At 44.2% G+C, this 20,861-nt stretch overlaps 1 protein-coding gene across 1 annotated transcript in view; it reads left to right on the top strand.

Moving 5' to 3' along the window:
- ANGPT1 (angiopoietin 1) overlaps positions 1–20,861 on the top strand; it is a 966,748-nt gene that overhangs the window by 312,666 nt on the left and 633,221 nt on the right. The gene's annotated exons all lie outside the window — the stretch shown is intronic.

A 20,861-nucleotide genomic window follows, 5' to 3' on the forward strand; every position in this document is an offset into this window, starting at 1 on the left:
GTAAATATAACCCCCCTGAGTCCATCACTTTCCCTACTGTTGCATACACTGGAGTGGGAATAGTACATTTTACCCTTCCTGAGCCAAACACTTTCCCTCTTGTTGCACAGACTGGCGTGGGAATAGCAAATGTAGCCCCTCCTGAGTCTAACACTTTAACTTATGCTGCACACACTGGAGTGAGAATAGTTAATTTAACCTTTCCAGAGTCCAACGCTTTCCCTACTTCCGGGAGTGGGAATAGTAAATGTAACCCCTCCTCAGTCCAACACTTTCCCTACTGTTGCACACACTGGAGTGGAAATAGTAAGTGTTGCCCCTTCTGAGTCTAATGCTTTCTCTACTGGTGCACACAGAGGAGGGGCAATATTACATTTGACCCCTCCTGAGTACTATGCTTTCCTTTTGTTGCGCACACACTGGAGTGGGAATAGTAAAGTTTACCCCTCCTGAGTCCTACGCTTTCCCTACTGTTGCACAAACTGGAGAGGAAATACTATAATTATTATTCTTGGAGTCTTCTGTTCACATACTTATTTTTTTATGTGTTTATGTATTTAATTTTATATTTATATACATATATGTAATTTGTAACATATTTTTAGTCTAACATATTTTTATATGTTGTTTACTGTTTTAAGTATAATTAAATTACAGATATTTTACATCTTATTTCAGTTTATTTGTTACATGTATTAACTATTTTTATATATGTATGTAAATATATATATATATATAATATTTTAAAAAACATTAGACCATTAAAATATCGATTATACTTATTTTTTTAAATAGTTTTATATTATATATGTGTATATAATTATACAAACATTCATATATATGTGTGTGTTTTTATTTAAACAAGTTTGTAGTGATATATATATATATATACATATGTTTATGTATTACTTAAACATATTCAATTGACATTATATTAATATTATATATTAAAATATTCACAGTTTTAACTAAATATATTTAAAAAAATGATATTATTATATACATTTTTCGATATTAGTGTGAAACAATATTTTTTCAATATTTTTGTACTTATATGTATAGAAAAGTGATACTTTTGTGATCAATATTTTTGATACAATATTTCTGTATCGTGATATTTTTGGTTTCGATATTGTGTCAGTGATCCTCCTTTTCATTAATAATGAAATTAATCTATTACTTCAAAAACAAGGTGTTAGTACATTACACGTCCAAAACTTACGTATCTGAATTTTCCTATATATGATAGTGATGAAAAAGGAGGCTCAGTGAGATAAAATATTTGCCAAGGTTCCCTCAATTTGGTTAAATGGGGAAGCCAGGATTGATGCCAGATTTTCTGTTTTCACATTGTGCAATTCAGGCGCTAGATGGATATCTCTCTCTCTTTCATCTGTTTTACATCAAAGGTCACTGTTCTGTATTGATTATTTGCGCATGAGGTTAGAGCGTGGGTGGCAGACATATGCCACAACAACGCTTGGCTCGTTTTGTCTTGTAGGTCCAACAGGACCTCGAGCTTGCAGAATTTTGCCCACCTCCATGAAGAGGAGATTAGTATTCTGCAGGTAAGGAGCTTTAAGGCAAAGCTGTGGCAGCTTGGAGTGTCTGGATCTTACTTTTTCATGGGTGTGATGTTTGACGTTTTGTAAGAATGTATTTACTTTTCATTTTAATGTCAAAGAGGAGCATGTAAAATTTGGCAGTGCAGGGAAAGCGCCTGAGGTGGTTTGAAGTTTTGTGCACTGAGTACCATAGAAAAAACTACATAAATCACTAAAAACTGCAAAAGGAAAAACAAGCCGTTTCACGCTGTGCAAATAAATACATCGGTGCCAGGGCCGGCTTTTGGGCGGTGCGAGCGGTGCGACCGCACCGGGTGCCAAGGTCAGGGGGGCGCCGGCCGCCACCTACGTCTCTTACTCTTAAATCAGCACTCACTGAGCCTGCCTACACTGTTAAACGGTTGTCCCCTCTTTCTTTTCTACAATGTATCTTCGTAGAAATGGAAAGAGAGGAAAACCGTGTTACCAAATCAGGAGGCACGCTTTTGTTTTGCCCGCCCATGCGTTGCTCTGCCTGACTACCTCTAACTAAGTGTTGAACGTTTGATTGGATTTGGATTGGCCTGTAACTGAAACCGTTACCTACATCGCGGGGGCGGGCCTTGGAAAACTCGCAGATACTCTTCCGGCGCCTAATGTTACTGGTGGTTGCGCGCGCTCTCTGACAATCCATGGGATTTTTGGCAGTGGCACAGAGACCGAGCCTCCTCTCTGCAGCAACATAAAGTGAGTTAGGTGACGGTCTACTTTTTTAAAATCAATCAATAATTTAAATGTGCACTGTGCACAAACAATATAGGGTGGTGACCTCCCCTCCTTCTCAGGCCCGGTTTTAGCGACCCAAACATGAGCCTTGGCCCTCACAGTGAGGGCTTGAAGGCAGGAGCGCAAAGAATACGTCGTGTGTGTCAGCCCGGGCAGAGACAGCTTCCCGGGCGTGCACACACACAACGTTTTAGAGATTATCGAAGCCGCACCCGAGTACTTCACAGGTCTTTAAAAGACCATTTTCATGTTAACGAGGCTTTGTTTATTTTTTCACCCCTTCATCTCCACATTCCCGGCAATGGCCACAATGTTCTGCTGCGTGGATATTTCTTTTTCTATGCAGCGCAGGAGAAAATAAGTTTGTTTATTCATATTCACCTTTCCTGACTCCTGCAGCTGCTTATCACAGCAGGCTGTGACACAAAGTTTGACTAACGGAGTAGGTAAGAGAATGTGTTACTAATATGTTTTTCTTTTTAAAATATGCGCAGGCCCAGCAGGGCACATACTTCGTGTGTGATGCAGGACAACAATAAGACAATAAAAGATGCCCAGATAACGATGGTGATTAATGATCCTGCTGGAGAGCAATCATTTGTCTGTTAGTAGTTTTTAAATGCAGATGAACTGTATTTTATGTGGAAGCTCAGTGGGTTACTGCCTTTGTCACAGAGATCCTTTTGTTACTTGCAGTTCAGAAGTTACAATCCAAACATAGGACAGTGACCAATGAACTGTCATCAAAGAGCTGCATACAAACATGAATGGTATAGTTAGAACTTCGCTTTCTTTTTTTGTGACATAGTTAGAACTTCCCCAGTCTTTCATTATTCTAATTTTGCTAAAATGAGTATGTTTGGGCAGATATACATTTTTATCAGTAAAGCTGAACCGACCCCATGGAATACTCTTTAAATCCTAAGGTTGTGTTTCCCCAGACCAAACCCTCTTAAAATATCCGGCCCACCAGCATGGATGAAATGTGATTCATACACCTTGTAATCCTCATTTGCTTATGTGGCATTGCTTGTATACTGATTTATATACTTGTATGATTCATTGTCTCTGTATAATGTGTGCGTGGTGTAAAGTACTGACACACACTACACTGATATGAGTAGCGCTATACAACAAATGAAATGCATATGAGAGAGGGGCTACTTAAAGATGAGGGGCTCTGTTGGAGGGTGGCAGTGAGGGAATCCGAGGTAGTAGCTAGTGGAGAGAGAAGTTTTTCTAAGTTAAAGTTAATTAAAACATATTTAAGATCCACAATGAAAGATGAAAGGCTATTATCTTTGGCAATCCTATCCATTGAAAATGATATTGCACAACAACTGGACTTATCCACATCAATATTGGCATTTGCAAAAATGAAAGCCCGTAAAGTTCAATTTTCTTGAAATTTGCAAATTGTTTTTACAAAATTAACAGTTAGAAAATGTTAATAATTACATCAACAAGATCTATATTGTTTTGGGCTATAAAATAAGCTATGATTGACTGATGGTGTCGTAATATCTGTTCCCCATCTAATCCCTATTTAATTTACATGACATTTGAGCATACATTTTATATATTATAAAATGTATCCTGTATATATTTAATATGCGGTTCAGAAACCATACAACTCAACACAAAAAATGTTTGCTGGGGGGGCGCGGGGGGGGCGCCAACAAAGATTGTTGCACAGGGCGCCACAATCTCTAAAGCCGGCTCGGTGCCATCGCCAGCACCAAACACCCCGCTGATTGGTGTATAGAAAGGAAATTACAGCAATTCGAAGCTTTTGGAGAACTACCAAATTGTCTTATCAAAACATAGAACCCCTAAACACGCTTGGCTAAAAGGGAATCTACCTTGGCGAGCACCAGCCCAAGCTTGCACCAGGAGGCAAGACTAAAAATGAAAAGGCTTCACTCAGACAACGGTTCACATGACACACAACCCTTTGGAAAAAAGCCTACTCACAGGTTGTGAACTCTAGAGCCAAAGATACTTCCAAGCAATCAAGCTCGCATTTCATTGACCCGGTTATTGTTCCGCGCGAGACTGCTCGGGGCAGCAGCTCAGTGAGACACAATCAGGCCAGTGGGAATTCAAATGGCCAAGCAGGGATGAGAAGCCAATTTTTTATTTGGTTTTCACTCATAAAAGAAATTACTCAAACTGCCATCAAAAGGTGAGTAAATCTACTCCTGTAGGTTTGTTCACAGCCACAAACATATGCATTTCCAGTCATTCAGAAACCATTTTCAACCATCTCCCCACCATGTAAACTGTAGAAGATTTTTTTTCAGTCAAAGGCAAGAGTAAAGCCCTTTCCTTGTAGGCATGGGGAAGAGAGCATACAATGAAAATTGGTATGGGTATAGTAGAAGTGTTTTCTCTAATAGTAAAATGATTTTCCAGGTGGAAATTTATTTTTTTACAAAATGACCACTCCGTTATTATTTTGCATTGGAGCTGCACAAGCATTCGAGTGAAACATTTAATTTAGAAGAACCATTCCTATTTGGAAATAATCCACTTTGACAGAGTCGGGCTTTATTGCTTAAGTACTTTGACCTACTCACAACAATCATAACTAGTGCCTGTGGAGAGGTAACTGTATCCTGGGAGCAAACGTGGAAAAAGCTCTCTGGCATGAGGCATTACTTTGCAGAATTTTCGACCAAGCCCCGTCGAAGATAGCAGCGGCTCTGCTCAATGTACGCTTTTTTCACACGTCCCTGCTGAGAAGAGAATTTAAGTAAGCAACAGTCATTTTTGATCTAATTTCAACCACTCCACTCCCTCGCTCCCCATGCACTCCTACAAACAGCTGGCAGACACCGTGAGGAACCTCGCCGCTTGGATTAGCAACGCCAGACTCTGTGTAGCTCCCCGCTTTGTATCCAATGACTTCAGGCAGTGTTTTTGTACCACGGTATGCAATAAAGACAGCTGTTTTTATCAGTACAAGACTCACTGTACCATAACAACCAGACTGCACAATACACTAAAAAGCAACAAAACAGCCCACAACTGAAGATGAGTGAAGGATCTAACAAGCACCTTAGCCCCCTAATCAAGGGCGGACATGGAGACATGTCCGCCGGGACTGAAAAGCAGAGGCTGAGGCAGCAGCGGCGGAGCGGCCGGGCACAGGGATTGGAGTACGGCCTTCACCCCGCAGGATATGAGAGCCCTCGTCAGCGGGGCCGAGATCACGGTGCGTGGGAGGTCCCAGGACCTGCGACGACAGAGGTGCGAGGCCCGGAGGCCCTTCTGGTGTTCACCCAATTGGGCGGGACCCCGCAGTGTTTAGCGCTTCCCCCATAGGGGCGGCCGGGGCGGCCCACTCCGACAGCATCAAGGGCGCCCTTACGGGTCTGGAGCTGAGGATGGCAGCATAGGACCGGGACGCCCCCCCCTCCACTAACCCACGGGCTTGGACACTTCTTGGGAAGCTCGAGAATTTGGAGGGACCCAGACAAGGTGATTGGTACCTGGGGCATAGGGGACAACAGGACCGGGGCTCCCCAGCGGCACCTGAATGAGTACGAAAGCTCCCAAGCGGCCTGCCTGACTTCAAAATGATGGCATCGGGGACATATACAAGCATCAATACCTCCGTGAATGCCAGAGACGGCGTGCAAGGTAATTAATGTGCAGTAGGGAAGGAGCAACCACAAGCCAGGGCCCTGAAGGGACAATAAGGGCAGATCAATCCTCTCCCAACGGGTGAACTGACAAAAGTTGTCCTCCTCTAGATGCCCAGGGTATTTGGGGGCAGTTCTGTCTGAGTTAGGAGTGAGATGCACTCCTTGCCCCATTTCTTCACAGCTGCGCAGCACTTAGTGCCAGCTGGAACGTTTTGATTTGCGCAAGTACGCACCCTGGACTTTCGCTGCATTGGCAGCAGCCCCGACATGCTGGACACAGGGCATTGGAGCCCCTTTGAGATGGCCAGTTGGCCAGGGGGACTGGGAGGTTTGTAGGGCGCCAGACCCTAATGTGTATATGTGGTGCTAGGAAATGTATTTCATGTAGTTTGATTTTCGGACCCTGTTCTGGCTACCTCTAAATTTGTTTTTTATGATTATGAGGTTGTCTTGCATACTTTGGTTTATGCTAGTGAGATTATGTTCCACCCTGTGCTTTATGCCCCTAATGTTGGAGATACTTAGGAGGTTAGTGTCTAATATTAGACTGTTGACATTATGGGCGTAAAATGCGTTTGGCGCCTAATGTGATGCTGTGCATAATGTGGTTTATGTCACAGGGTGATGCTAAGTACAGTGATTTTCCTCTTACACCACTACATCTTCAGTCCCATCTTGTTGAATCAGTCCTGTTCTGAAGTAACAACCTGTTCCTAACTGCCTCACTTCCCTGACTGCACATTAGTTCAGATCTCTTCACCCGACGTCTGGATCATGTGCCCCCTTCTTGTCCTTATACTTCTCCTCACCACCGCTTTCCTAGTAACACCCTTCTTCTATCCCCACCACCCTCCTCCTCCTCAGTTTCCCAACATGGCCACCACTCGAGTTAAGTCTGGAATTAATTGCTACAAAATCATTTACCCTTCTAACCTGACTAAAGCTTCAGCAAAAGTTTCAAGCATAACACCATTGAATGTTTCCCTGATTCCTTTTTGTTGATCAGTTTTACAATGGTCGTTATGAGAGGCTCAAAAATGATCTCATTTTTTCACTCACGACATCCCCTCTTGGTCCACCAGCTTTTACAATTCCCTTAACGTCACCTCCTCCTCCTCTGTCCCTCATGGGAAACAGCTAAAAATTTCCCCCTCTGCGTGTTTCACTCTATAACAACGGTACTGTCATGATCCAAGCCAAAGACACCTGTCTCTCTCTCTGACCACCTCTTCCCTTCCCTACTCCCCTCCCCTGTGACCAGGTTATCCCTTGACTCTTCATCTCCTCCCCTGACCCCCCTACTCTCCAATAGGCTGCACCCTTGGGAGGCACAGGTCGACCCTCTTCCTTCCCCTGTGCCCTCCCCTCCCATTCTTACCCCCTCACAGTAGGCCCCCCCTCATCACTTCAGCCTTACCTCTAGCTAACACGCTCCTCATCCAATCTTCACCGTCCCGGTAATCCATTCTCATCTCCTCCCCCCTATCCCTACCTGCCACCCCCTCTTTAGTTCACCTCTCCTCCAGCCTTCTCCCCTAGTTAACTTTCCTTACGTTCCCCTTATTCCCTCCTCCTCTCCGCTTTTCCACCCCCTCCTCCCCTCACTATGTACCCCGATATCCCCACAAATCCATTCCATCTGTCTCCTTCCCCCCACTCCACCAGCATTGCCCCCCGGTAACCCTTTCCCTCCCACGGGCCTAACAGAACCACTTCCTTTCTTCGACTTCCCTATCTCCCAACCCCCCTCACTCTGCCAGATACCCGCTCCCTCTCAGCCACCTCACCTAGCTGACAGGACCTCTCCAACCCCCTCCCCTCTCTTCCTCTCAAACCTCCTTCATCCCTATGACTCCACACATTCCTCTCCTCTCCTTCCGCCCCACCGCCTCGCTCCTCTCCTATCTCCCCCTAATTATGTCCTTAATTCCTATCCTTCTTGCAACGCCAACAAAGACAACTCTCCTTCCACCTCTGGTGCACCAACACCTGCTCTCATCCAGCACCTTTCCCCACCTCTGAACCCTGTACCCCTACTCCCCTCCCGTTCGCCCACCTCTCCCTGCTTTCCACCGCCAAGTGCACCCCCTTCTGTTTCCATTGAGCCACCCAACATGCCGTGCTCTGCCTTACTCTCTCTGGAAAATAAGCTAGGCTCTCTAATCACCTCCATCTCCCAACTTGAAGCTACCATTTCAGTTTTAAGCTCCAAGATTTCGACTTTTCCATACACCTCAATACCCCACACCCCATAATAGCCAAGCATAACCTGTCGTCTGCAAACTCACACAAGCCATCGAACGCCACCCTTCTTCCACTTTCACTTCCAAGTAACCCTACTATCTACACTATTCCGACCATCTCCTTCGTCAGAACCACTCATCCACCTAAACCCTCCCGAACACCCTCGTATAAGTACAATATCCCCATCATCCCTCATAGCCCAAGTGCCTCCATCACCAAAACAGTCGCGACAGAGCTGCGCTGTATGCTCCACAACTGCAGATCTGCAATAAAACACAAACTTGAAAGCTCCGATACCATCATCCTGCACAATATTGACATGCTCTTCCTCACAGAGACCTGGTTCAACGATACCTCTCACTCTATGTTTGATCTCCTAGTACCCACAGGCTATTCTATATTTAAAAATGACAGAGTTGACAAAGTTGGGGGAGGTGTTGCAGTCATCTTTAGAAACTCCCTTCAACTTAAGGCTTTTCCTAACAGCTCCTTCTGCACTTTTGAATGCCTATCTCTTGAGCTTCAATTGCACCACCGCTCACCTCTCAGATTCCATGCTATTTACCACCCGCCTGGTAGCAGCCCTTTGTTTATGGAGGAACTCACGGACTGCATCAGCGTCCAATACTCGCAAAGTGACAATCAGATCTTCGTTGGTGACTTCAATGTCCACTGGGGCTCGCCTCAAGACACCTCTGCGAAGTTGCTGGCCACCTTCCTCTCTGCAAACGATCTTATCCAACACTGTACAGAAACAACACACTCTAAGGCTCAATCCTGGACCTTGTTATTTCTAAATTAGGCCTGCTGACTATCGCTACCCCTATTCATGTAGACTGGTCTGACCACCTCCTCATCCCATTCTCTCTTCACCTATCACACTCTATAACTCTCTGCCAACCTAAGAGGGCTACTTCCTGGTTCCGTGACACTAAAAATATTGACCTCGGTACCCTCTGTGATTCTGCTTTGCTATCACTTCCAAGGCTAGAACCGGACCTAGATGTTAATGAACTCACCTCCCAATGCCTCACAGTCCTTGCAGTCGAAATCAATTATGTCGCTCCTCTCCAAAGCAAAAAGAAAAGGCCCACTCCCTCAGCACATTGGTTCAACAAATCCCTCTATGAAGAAAGGAAGTACCTAAAACTCCTTGAGAAACAATGGAGACAAGCGCCCTCCACCAATAACTTGGCCACGCTTCATTCAGCAAGACCTAAGTACCACAAGCACATCTTCCTTGGAAAAGCGTCGCACTTCAAATCCCTCCTCGACTCAGCCAAAAATAGACCCAAAAAACTATTCGACCTCATCAAGAACCCAAACTGCTCTCCCCCAACCTCCAAGTTGGAGGATTCTACTAAGAAAGCAGCGGAATTCGCTATATTCTTTGACGAAAAAGTGAAATCATTTGTAGATCAGGTCATTCATCCTACCCCTACAGAGGAGTGCAAATCCTTAACCATTTGGCAGAACTTTGACCCCATCTCTGAAGATGCCCTCCTTAAATGCATCCTCGATACAAAGCCCTCTAACCATTCTCTTGACCCCATCCCTAGTGTCATTGCCATTGACTTCTATCCCCATTCTCTTTCCTATTGGACCACTCTAGTCAACCGCTCCCTCTGTCAAGGCTCCCTTCCTGTTTCCTTCAAAACTGGGCAGGCCACCCCTCTGCTTAAAAAACCCACCGCTGATGCGAACGACCTCAACAACTACCGCCCCATCACTAACCTACCTTTTCTTGCGAAAATCACAGAAAAATGTGTAGCGAAACAACTCTCTCGTCATATCAAGGACAATGATCTTCTTGACAATTTCCAGTCTGGCTTCATTCAAAACTGCAGCACTGAAACAGCCCTGCTGCAAGTGATTGATGACGCGCTGCGGATACTCGATTTGGGAGAGTCTTGTCTCATAATCCTCCTTGACCTTTCTGCAGCCTTTGGCACTGTCAATAAACAACACTCTCCTTAACACTCTTCAACAGAGAATGTGCATGGAGGGCACTGTGGTTAAATGGTTTGCCTCCTTCCTCTCTGATAGATCCCAAATGATCAAAATAGCGAACAGTCTTTCATCTCCTTTGGCGGTCGGTCAAGGTGTTCCTCAAGGCTCTATACTTGCACCCACATTGTTCAATCTCTATTTAGAACCTTTGGGAAATCTCCTTAGTAAATCTGGGATCCACTATCATCTCTATGCGGACAACACTCAAATCTACCTTAAGGTGGCCTCCACTCACGATCTCTCCTTCCTAAGCTCTACTCTCGACTCCATTCAAAACTGGATGTTAACTCATCAACTGATTCTGAATCCCTCCAAAGCTGAATTCCTCCTCCTCTTCTCCTCACCTTCTCCTCCCCCAGTTCAATCATGGATGGATCAGATGAATCTACTTAACAATAAACCCATCCTTGTCGACAGCGCAAAATCCCTTGGTGTCATACTCGACAAAAAACTCAATCTACTCTCCCACATCGATTCCATTGCAAAGTCTGCTCGATACCAACTGCGCCTTCTTTGGGGGATTCGTCGCTTCTTCCCGGAGCACGACCTTAAAACCCTGGTCCAATCGCTGGTTCTCTCCAGATTGGACTACTGCAATTCTCTTCTTACTGGCCTCCCCAAATCCCACCTGCCCCCCCTGAAGTCTGTTCTCCATTCAGCAGCTCGTTTCATATATGGGGCCAAAAGAAGCGACCACATCACACCCATTTTATCCACCCTCCATTGGCTTCCCATCAAGGCAAGATCTATCTACAAGACTGCCTGTATCACCCACAAAGCCTTGCACTCCTCCTCCCCTCGCTACCTGGCGAATAAACTGAAACTCTCTGGAGGCTCCAGACCATCACGTAATGCAGAAAAATTATTGCTTGAACCTCCCGCTTTCAAGAAGGAAAGATCGATGGCCCAATCCTTTTCAGGCAACGCGGTGAGAATCTGGAACTCACTTCCGCCTCAGCTCCGGACCACCACCTCTTCCCAGGCCTTCAAAACTGACCTCAAAGCTCTCCTCCGTCAAAGACACTTCCAAATTTAATTCACTCCCTCTATTTTCTGAAGGAAGTCCTTCCATTATAGGAAATTCTGTTCTCCATGCCTATAGAAGTGCCTTCCCAGTGTGTTCTTATGTTTTGAGTGTCTGCCATTTAGTGCAGTATTATACCTCTACTTGTACTTTGTACTCTTTTGTAACATGCACTCATGTCACCTTTCCTTTTGTAACGTATCGTTTGCTACTTCTTGTATTTTGTGTGCTTTTGATACTTGCACAATTGCCATCATTGCTTCATGTAACATAAAGTTTGTTTTGGTGTTTTAAGTGTCTGCCATTTATTGCAGTTTTTTACCTCTACGTGTACTTTGTATGCTTTTGTAATCTGCACACATGTCACTTTTTCCTTTTGTAACGTATCGTTTGCTACCTCTTGTATTCTGTTTGCACTTGATACTTGCACAATTGTCACTTTTGCCTCATGTAATGTATCGTTTGCTTTTGTAACATGCTCACTTGTAATTTTTCTCCTCATGTATCATTACTGTTCCTATTGTGAAGTGCTCTGACACCTTCGGGTAAAGTCCGCGCTATATAAAAACGCATTAAATAAATAAAATAAATAAACAGCCGCTGCAGGCAAGTAGCTGGTTTCCTAATTTCTGTCCATCACTCCAAATGCGACTGGACTGTGTATGCAAGTGGCACAATGAAGCCACTTTTTTGCAGCATGCACTATCTCTGCCTAAACTGTGGCCTATTTCATTAGAGGAGTGGGAGAGGACAGGCATTCCAGCAAGGCTGACGCTGGAGATATACTCCACTCGCCTTAAATTTGACAGTATTGCTGAAAAAGACCATCTGTAAAACTCAGATGTGCAGAGTCGCATCAGATGTCTATGATTCCACAAGTGGTATAAGCAGCGGCGTTTCTTCACTCGGGCGGGTGAGCATCAAGACCGCCCCCCCACCTCTGTGAGCCTCACAGGTACAATAAAATGGCAATGAAAAGATTTCATTGCAGTTTTATTTTTCCAATGTGCGTACTCACCGCACTGCAGCAGCCTGAGCCCAGAGACATGGAGGCGTGTCCTCTGCTCCTGATTGGCAGCAGAGGACAGGAGCAGTGGCTGGCTGGATGCTCTAAAGTGCGCATGTCACTTTGGCTGGCTTTCTTGCACCGGCTAAAGTGACATGGGCACTTTGAGGCTGTCCAGCTAGCTGTCTTAGACAGCTGGGTGGAGACCAAGCACAGGCCAATAGGTCTGAAGGAACGTCCTGTCAACCCGCTCCATCCAATCCTGGCGCTGCTCTCATAGCATGAGAGCAGCACCCGGACTGGTTAAGGGAGTTGGCTGGGTTCATGCTGGAGCGGAGAAGAAGATTGGGAAGAGTGAGGACGTGCGAGTCAGGTAAGTGATTTTTTCTCCTTTTTTCTTTTTCTCTTGTCCTCTCTTCTTCTATCCCTCCCCCTTTCCACTCGGTGGTTTGCCTGACCCCTCCCCCCCCCCGGCCCAATAGCTGGCAGCTGCCACTGGGTATAAGTGAGTTACAGGGCAGTACACATACAATCATTTTTTAGTTCATCCCACATTTTAAGAGCTGCAGCCCAGATTATAGTAGAGGAACAGTAATGATTTTTTCCAAATATAGTGGATGTAATTTTTTTAGAAAATTACACACGTTTAGAGAAATATAAGTGGGTAGTCGTCTACATGAACATTGGATATGAGATATTCCTTCAGGTACAAAAGCTGTAAGAGAGAGCTAGCTGCTTGCAGTATTTTTTATACAGTTTCTGTAGCCAAATTGTGAACATTTTCTGCATATTATCATATTGTGCATAAAAGCACAAAGTTTCCCACTGTAGCTTTGGCCTTGTCGCTACACTGCTGCAATGTGAGATATGCATTAACATTCAGAAAAGCTATAGCTACTCATATTGGCCCAATATAAACCCTAATATTATTTTCCTCACATCCGCCATATAATTTTCCCCACTAGAAATTAAAATCTCATAAGGCAGGATATCGAGATTGCATTCACCCTTCTCTATCAGTTCAGTGGTGAATAGGATAGAGCCACGTCACCATGGCGACCTGGTGAGTTGGGGCGGCCACTCACTCTAGTTTCCTATGACACGCGCAGTGGGGATCTGTCCATGTCTGTAATTTGTAAGGTTATAGCAGAACCTATCACTGGAGGACGCATCATCGGAGGGAGGTGGGAAGAGCATGGGTGTTCATCTTCTTGTCCAATGAGCAGAGGGAGGTTGGAGGGAACATCATGCCTGGGTATCAAGTGTGGTGACTGTAGACATGAAGAGCGCTGGGACTCAGTGCAGACAGGGACACTGAAAACAGCAGAAATCCAAGGTCCCCCTTGAGAGATTCTCATTAAACTACAGGAATACCCCATTACAGCATTATGCTTCTGCAAGTTTACCTTTCAATGGGGAATAATTGACAGCAATTCTGCAGGATTTTCGGCATTTGTTTCTTGCGGGGATAATATTTCCCATACTGCAATGTGGTATTACAACACATTTTAAATATAGTAACAACAAATACATCACCTAAACGTGTTTGGAGTTAGGTATTCTGCTTTTCGCATATTTGACACATTTTTTGCTCAATTCCCAAGTTCTCTAAAGAAAGGCTTCAGCTGGCCCATAATGAATACTATGTACTACTGCAAAGAGAACATAAGATCAAATATCCTATTTTTGATGCTGGTTTAATATGGAATGAAGCAAATAGAACGTGCACTAGCCTTTATTACATAAAGAATTTGAATGAGAACATAAACGTAAGAAACGGATTGCCAAACCACTAAAAAATGTAAGACTTCAATTGCTTATAAATCTGTTTTACAAGTGCATTACAGTTTGTAACAAAACATCTGGTCCATGAATGACCTTTTTTTAACAATATGAACCAAATAACTTTTTGCTACCTATATAATACAAATGGAACAAATTGATCTTGCCTAGATCTTAGAACCATATTTTACATTTGGGAAGTGAGGGGAAATTGCGTTGCTCAATTTTTTGTGTGAAATCAGCATACTATATAATAAAGTAACACAGTCTGTGTTGTAAGCCCTGATTCACCTTTTCTTTAGAGCATATCATTTTAGATCCATTCCCTGTTACACCAAAAGCTAACTAGTTTAAAACGTATTTGCCTATTTTTTTTAATCTTTATACAAAATGACACAGGTAGTGAGAGTCGCCTATCTCTGCTTCCAATCTATTATGTCCAAATTGACTCACCAGCTCGTAGTTTTTCTTGGATACATTTATGCTCTGTGTGATTTCTTTAAAATACAAGCATTTACAATGCAATCGGTCTCGCCTTTGTTTTTTTGTAAGTATTTAGCCATGCAGTACATTATTGCACATTACTGCAACGTAGCCGCACTCACATATTAGTAAATGTAAATTCGGGAAAATGTTTGGAAAGTAATATTTTCGGAATGTTTACAGCTGCACTGTTATAGCACTGCTGATTTAAGGACTTTATATAAAGTACATACGCCTACACAGTTTCACTGAAACATTAGCATTGAATGAGATGCCATTAGATAAAGAAAAAGAGATTGCTAACAAAATAAAGTATGGCGTTTGTCGGTGTACTGCAGTACAACAGCACGTGCCTGCCCATGCCCCTTCCACCTCTGAAGAAAAAACACTGCTACCAATCTACTCGTCAAACATTTCCATCGCGGTACCATGATATGATTTTCGTGGCTTTTGGATCTACAGTGGGGTGATGATTCAATAATGATGCCATCCAGTGCTTAATTTGTAAAATATGAAGTGCAGGTGCTCAAATGTTTGTCGGAGGCCACACCTACTTTTCTCTGGCTCCACCCACTTCCTCCACGGGCTCCACCCACTTACTATATTAGCTCCACCCACATCTTCAACTGACACTGCTAAAAGTCAGATGTAATATATACCTGATCCGAATTTCAGCAAGGGAGCCTTCCTCATAGTAAGGTTTTGATAGGAGGTTCCCATGCCCTGTGAACACTGTAAGGTGTAAGAGCACTTTGCATCATTCACACATTGCATAGATACAATCCTACGTGTGTAAATCAGTATATAGGAAATGTTACACCAGGCAGGACTACAAGGTATAGGAGTCACATGTCACCCATGATTGTCATTGTAGGCAATATAGTTTAAGAGTTCGAAGTGTGGAAAAGCGCAAATTCAGAATTTAAAACATAACAGCATTGTTAGGGGTTCTCTTCAATTGAATAAGAATTGATTTCTACCCAAATTAACCCTTTTTGCAAGATTAGGATAATGAAAGATTGGGCAAAAAAACACATAGCTCTAATATATAACTTGCCGTTTGCATGCAGCTCTTTGATGACAGACTTGTTAATAGCTTGCAGTTCTATGATAGGATTTTAACTTACAAACTGCAAGTAACAAAAGGATCTCTCTGACAGAAGCAGTAACACACACTGACCTATTTTACATTATATGCAATTTTTGATCTGCATGGTAAACGTTCTTTGCAGCAGGTATATAACCCTTTACTACCTTTCAAGCAGTCACAACTTCCCCTAGACAAAACTCCTGTCTCTCTCCAGGTCCAGGAAGACGAATAATCACCAGAGTTATCTTGACATTTTATTTTATGCCTGAATATGCGCGCAATTGCAATGTGAAAAAAATCTGCGCACGCTGCTTGCCGTGCACAGCCCCAACCCCCGCAGATTTGCTGAAACGAAACTGAATCCATGATCCAGGCAGTCTGGGCCGGCCCGCAACTGTGCAACATGACATCATCAAACTAAGTGCCGCGGACCCGCGGCCACTCTTCATCACACACTGCATCAATCAATAAAAAAACATATAATCACGGCGCCTGCCAGGCCCTGCCCTGCCTCACCTGCGCAGCTTTATTTTAAACTCATGATGATTAGGCCGCCCGCCGCCGCCGGACTACCCCAGGCCATGCTTCACCTGGTGGCGCTTAAGTAACTCTATGTACTGCACAGTCCAGAGCAGTAGTCAACTCCACCGAGTTCACTGACCTCAATGCAGCCAACGTCGTCCAGGTCCCGCTACTTTGAACGGCGGCTGGCTGGCCACGATGACTCGGACGGTGTGGTGGTGAGCCTGAGGCAGTGCGGGTATGCTGGGGTGTGGCAAAGCATCTAATGCGCGCGCATTGCAATGTGAAAAAGTATGCGCACACTGCTTGCCGCGCCCAGCCCCCACAGATTTGCTGAGCCTGGCCCTGAACCGAAACTGAATCCATCCCAGTAGTACTGTAGTACTGACCCATCCAGGCAGCACTGCCGGGCCGGCCCGCAACTGTGCAACATCCACTACTGGCAACATCTGATCAAACTAAGGGCCACGGCCACTCATCATCAGACCAATCAACATTAAAAAAACAGTAATCACGGCGCCTGCCAGGCCCTGCCCTGCCTCACCTGCACAGCTTTATTTTTTATATCATTAATCATGATTAGGCCGCCGGCCTACCCCAGGCCATGCCTCGCCCTCACCTGGTCCGCCCGCGCCGTTGGAGTTCAACCACCAGTGTGGCGCCGTTGGAGTTCAACCACCAGTGTGGATACTCGGTGGTGCTGGAGATGCGGTGCCGGTCACGGTGGTGAGATGCGGCCGTGCAGGTATGCTGGGGCGTGCCGTAGCAAAATTAAAGTGAGAATGAGAATCAGAGTCACGTCACCATTCAGTTAAGTTCTTCACCATGATCATCAGTCCTGTCATGAACCACACAACCAGTACATGGTAAAGTGACAACAGCACTTACCGACGTATAGCAGCACACGTTCTCTGTGCCAGTGCCACTAATTGTCAATTACTGACGTGCACTAAATGCGTGACTGTAGACCCGGCCCTGATAATTAAGTGCCGGTGCTAAGCACTGGCAAGCACCAGCACAAATTAAGCTCTGATGCCATGTGACAGGATTCACAGCTCGCTCGTGCACGATGAGGGCAGTGCAAGTATGAAGCACAATTTCTGACGTCAAGGCTTCACGTCATCGTTTATATTCCCTCCTCTGAAAAAGAGAAGAGAAGAGCTCCTTTGCTAGTGCTTTGTTCAGTGGCAGAGTTGGATGCGCTATCACAGATGCTTCTTTACCAAAGACAGCCTGTTTCATAGCTGGCAACACCGCACTCAGTAAAAAATATTGACTTTAATACAACTTCAGACAAGACTTGTGGAGTGTAGGCAAGATTATCAAACTCGCACACTGTTTATGATGCACGTATTCATGGAAACAGGGCAGGGATATCTCTCCACATAATCCAGGCTGCTGTACAGTGGTCACAGATGAAGGCAAAGAGAACACGGCCTTCTCTTACACTCAAATACAAGTATAGGCAATTTTCTTTTGTTGTTTAATATAGCACGAACTCTACTATAAGATACTGGGTGCTTTAGATGTGCACCAGTTTCATATCACAAGGACACTGTTTTTTGTTCTTTACGCACAGTGATTTGCCCAGAATCACAGGATGCTTAGGGCATGCTGAGAGTCGAACCTGTGTCCCAAGTTGGCAGATTTGGACGTTATGCTAATTGAGGACTGTTAAAAAGTCGTACTAATCTTGCTGGACATGTATATAATACTGGTGCGCTACAGCTGTTTGCGTTCACCTTTTTTTCTACTTCAATTCCTAAGCTATCCTCAGAATATATATTCACAATGTGCTATAACAAAATTAAATACAGCAAAATGATTGTATTTGGAGGAAAGTAAAATAAACGGGGAGTACGGGACACATTTAATTAATTTGCACTGATCACTACAATAACCAAAATAATTTGTTTTCACAGTTACAGTAGTTGTTGCTTTTGATTGTGAATACAAATTTGTTGCAGCTAGGTCATCACGATCTTGGACAGGCCCTCCTAGCTCACTTGCTCTCCCACGAGGAGGGACCTTAACAAGCACTGCAGCGAGAGTTTGCAGCTCTGAAGCACGGAGGACAGTCGTAGAAGGAACCAGGGCAGATGCAATGGGAAGAGTAGGGGTGGGAGGGGCGGGATAGGAGGGCTGCTAGTGGTCTCCCGTTCCTCACTACAGCCATCTTTATCTTAAACAAGCATCTACTTTATGTCACCAGCCACTGCGATGTTTTGAATCTGATGCCAGTGTTCACCATTTGAGAGGCATGATAACCCCGCCTACTGAGGGGGAAATCACTGTGCACGAGCACGGGACGTGGTGTAGGTGTCTTGTAAGTCAATTACGCTCATGCGGGTTTCTTAAATACATGCAAGTCAGAGCCAAAGTAAATAAAAACAAGAAACAAGATGAAACCTAAGTTACAGCCCACAGCTGATCATGTTTTGTTCTGTTCCGGCGGCAGAATGAAGTTAAGCATTTGGCCGCCATGCTAAAACATGAAGCGTGGCGGCCGTGTAGAGGGCGCATTGGGTATCAAATAAAAGCATGAATGTGTAGGCGATATAAACTTTTGTATAGGTAGAGCGGGTGATTAGTAAACTATGCTTGTATTTCGGAAACATGCTCTTCTCTGAAGACGCATATGAGCATGTGTGCAAGGAATGTGCCACTCCAGCATATGCACGGTGTATTCTAAGGCCATGGCATGTATTCCGGCCAGACAGAAGACACAGATGGCTCGTGGAGGAGTTGTAGGGTGGTGGAGTTTATACTTACAGTAGAGGAAGCAGCCAATGGGAGACTGGTTCACTCATGCACTGTTGGTTCTCGACAGCCAGTGATGAGGGCGCCGTGGGGACCAAATAAAAGGTGCACGCCCTCCAACAATAAATGGTTCAGTGATGCTTTCTTTTATATTGCTTTTGGCTATCTTCTTTTTCACTCCTGTTGGCAAAGTGAGGGAATGTGGTCTGACGGCTAGAGCTGCCGCCTTTGGTGCTGGAGAACAAGGTTCGAGCCTCGGGGTAGCATCTACATCTTGTGTTTCCGGGCAAATCACTTATATAAATCTGCATTTAAAAAAAAACAAGCACTCGAACAAAAGCAAGCTGTTTAAAAAAACAGTGAGACGCAAGTGTGAACAGAGGCATGCTGGGATATCCAATCCGCCTCGCACATCACAGACAGGACTTCATAAGCAAGCATTGAAAATGCAATAGGACTCGCATTTACACGAGTCCTGTTACATTAGAATCGGAAGTGCGGGTGGGAAGAAGGCACGAACAGGAGTGGGTGGAGGGGCTGCTGTGGTCTGAGAAGTCATGTACTGCGGGAGGGGAGGGGGTAAGGCATGGGAAGAAAAATACTATTGGAAGGAAAGGGGCTGGTAGCAGTGGAAGGATACAAATGACGAATGAGGAGGGACTAACAAACCTCAAACCAATCCGAAGGCAGCATTTAAGACAAAAGCCAATGGGCAGAGAGTGGACAGAGCTGCCACAAAGCTTCCACGCTGCATTATATACTGCATGCCTCGCAAAGCGATGGCAGCGCATTCGCGCTGCAACGCTACGCGAGACCTAATGAATCCACATCTCCAATCTGCACTAGATCGCATTGTTCATGGTATGGCCAGTAAAAGTCATTACTGAGGACAATCAATTAGTAAGAATACTGTAGTTTCACAGGTTTTACTGTGGGTGAGAAAACCATACTAAAATCTCCTTAGGAGTTGGGCAAAGGTAGGTGAGTCTAATTGCCTTACTAATAATACTATGATTTGCAGGTTATGAAGGTAAACAGTTTATGGACTGCATAATAGATTTTTATTATTATTATTATTGTTATTGTTGTTATTATTAGTATTAGTAGTAGAAGTGGAAGTAATAAAACAAATTAAAGGGACATAGGCATAAGAGGAGTAATTGCTAGATCGGTACCTAATAGCATAGAATGCGGTCAAAACTGAACGTAGTTGTAGAAGAGGGGTTTCTGGTCCAAAGTAAATTTTGAATGTTTAGTACAAACCAATGGGAATTCCATTGGTTAAATTAAATTAAAATACCAGTTGACACTCTTAGTCACAAATGACCAGTTCCAGGACCAACAAAAGGTAGAGGCAGAGGAGTCATTATTCCCCACACCTGATGCATTGTCAGATGCCCACGCTTATTCTACATTTATCTATAGGTTTTAAAGAAAACATGCCTTGTCTATTAATGATGTACAAGTAAGCATGGCTCATGTCAACAAGTGGCACTAGATGGTTTTATCTGCCCTGCGTTCCCTTTCTTTGCAGGACATTTTTAACACCATAGATGGACTGAAAATTATAAGACTAATTATTAAGCATATTTACTTTAAAATATGTAATTCCCATACAGTGCCAAGACACCCCCCACCCTTGGGTGAGTTGTGCACTACACAAATACACATAACATAACATAACTTGAATGGCTGAGTAATGAGATCCCATGACTGATTTGACACAAGTCACTACACAATGGCAATATTTAGTGCATTATTTTCTTTGAAGTTCTTAAAGTTGAAGTTCATGAACACTGTGTATTGTATTTTATTGTGATTTCATTAATGTAGCATATTCTACCAGAGTTGAGGAGCCAAAGAAAGTTTAAAGAAGAGATATACTCTACACTGTAGGGGTGCTTCAATTGTAACAGGGTGTGTTCCATGTGGCCTATATGAATACAATTTCAGTGTCATG

Source organism: Triturus cristatus, chromosome 5_1 (genome assembly GCF_964204655.1).
Source record: "Triturus cristatus chromosome 5_1, aTriCri1.1, whole genome shotgun sequence".
Lineage (NCBI taxonomy): Eukaryota > Metazoa > Chordata > Amphibia > Caudata > Salamandridae > Triturus > Triturus cristatus.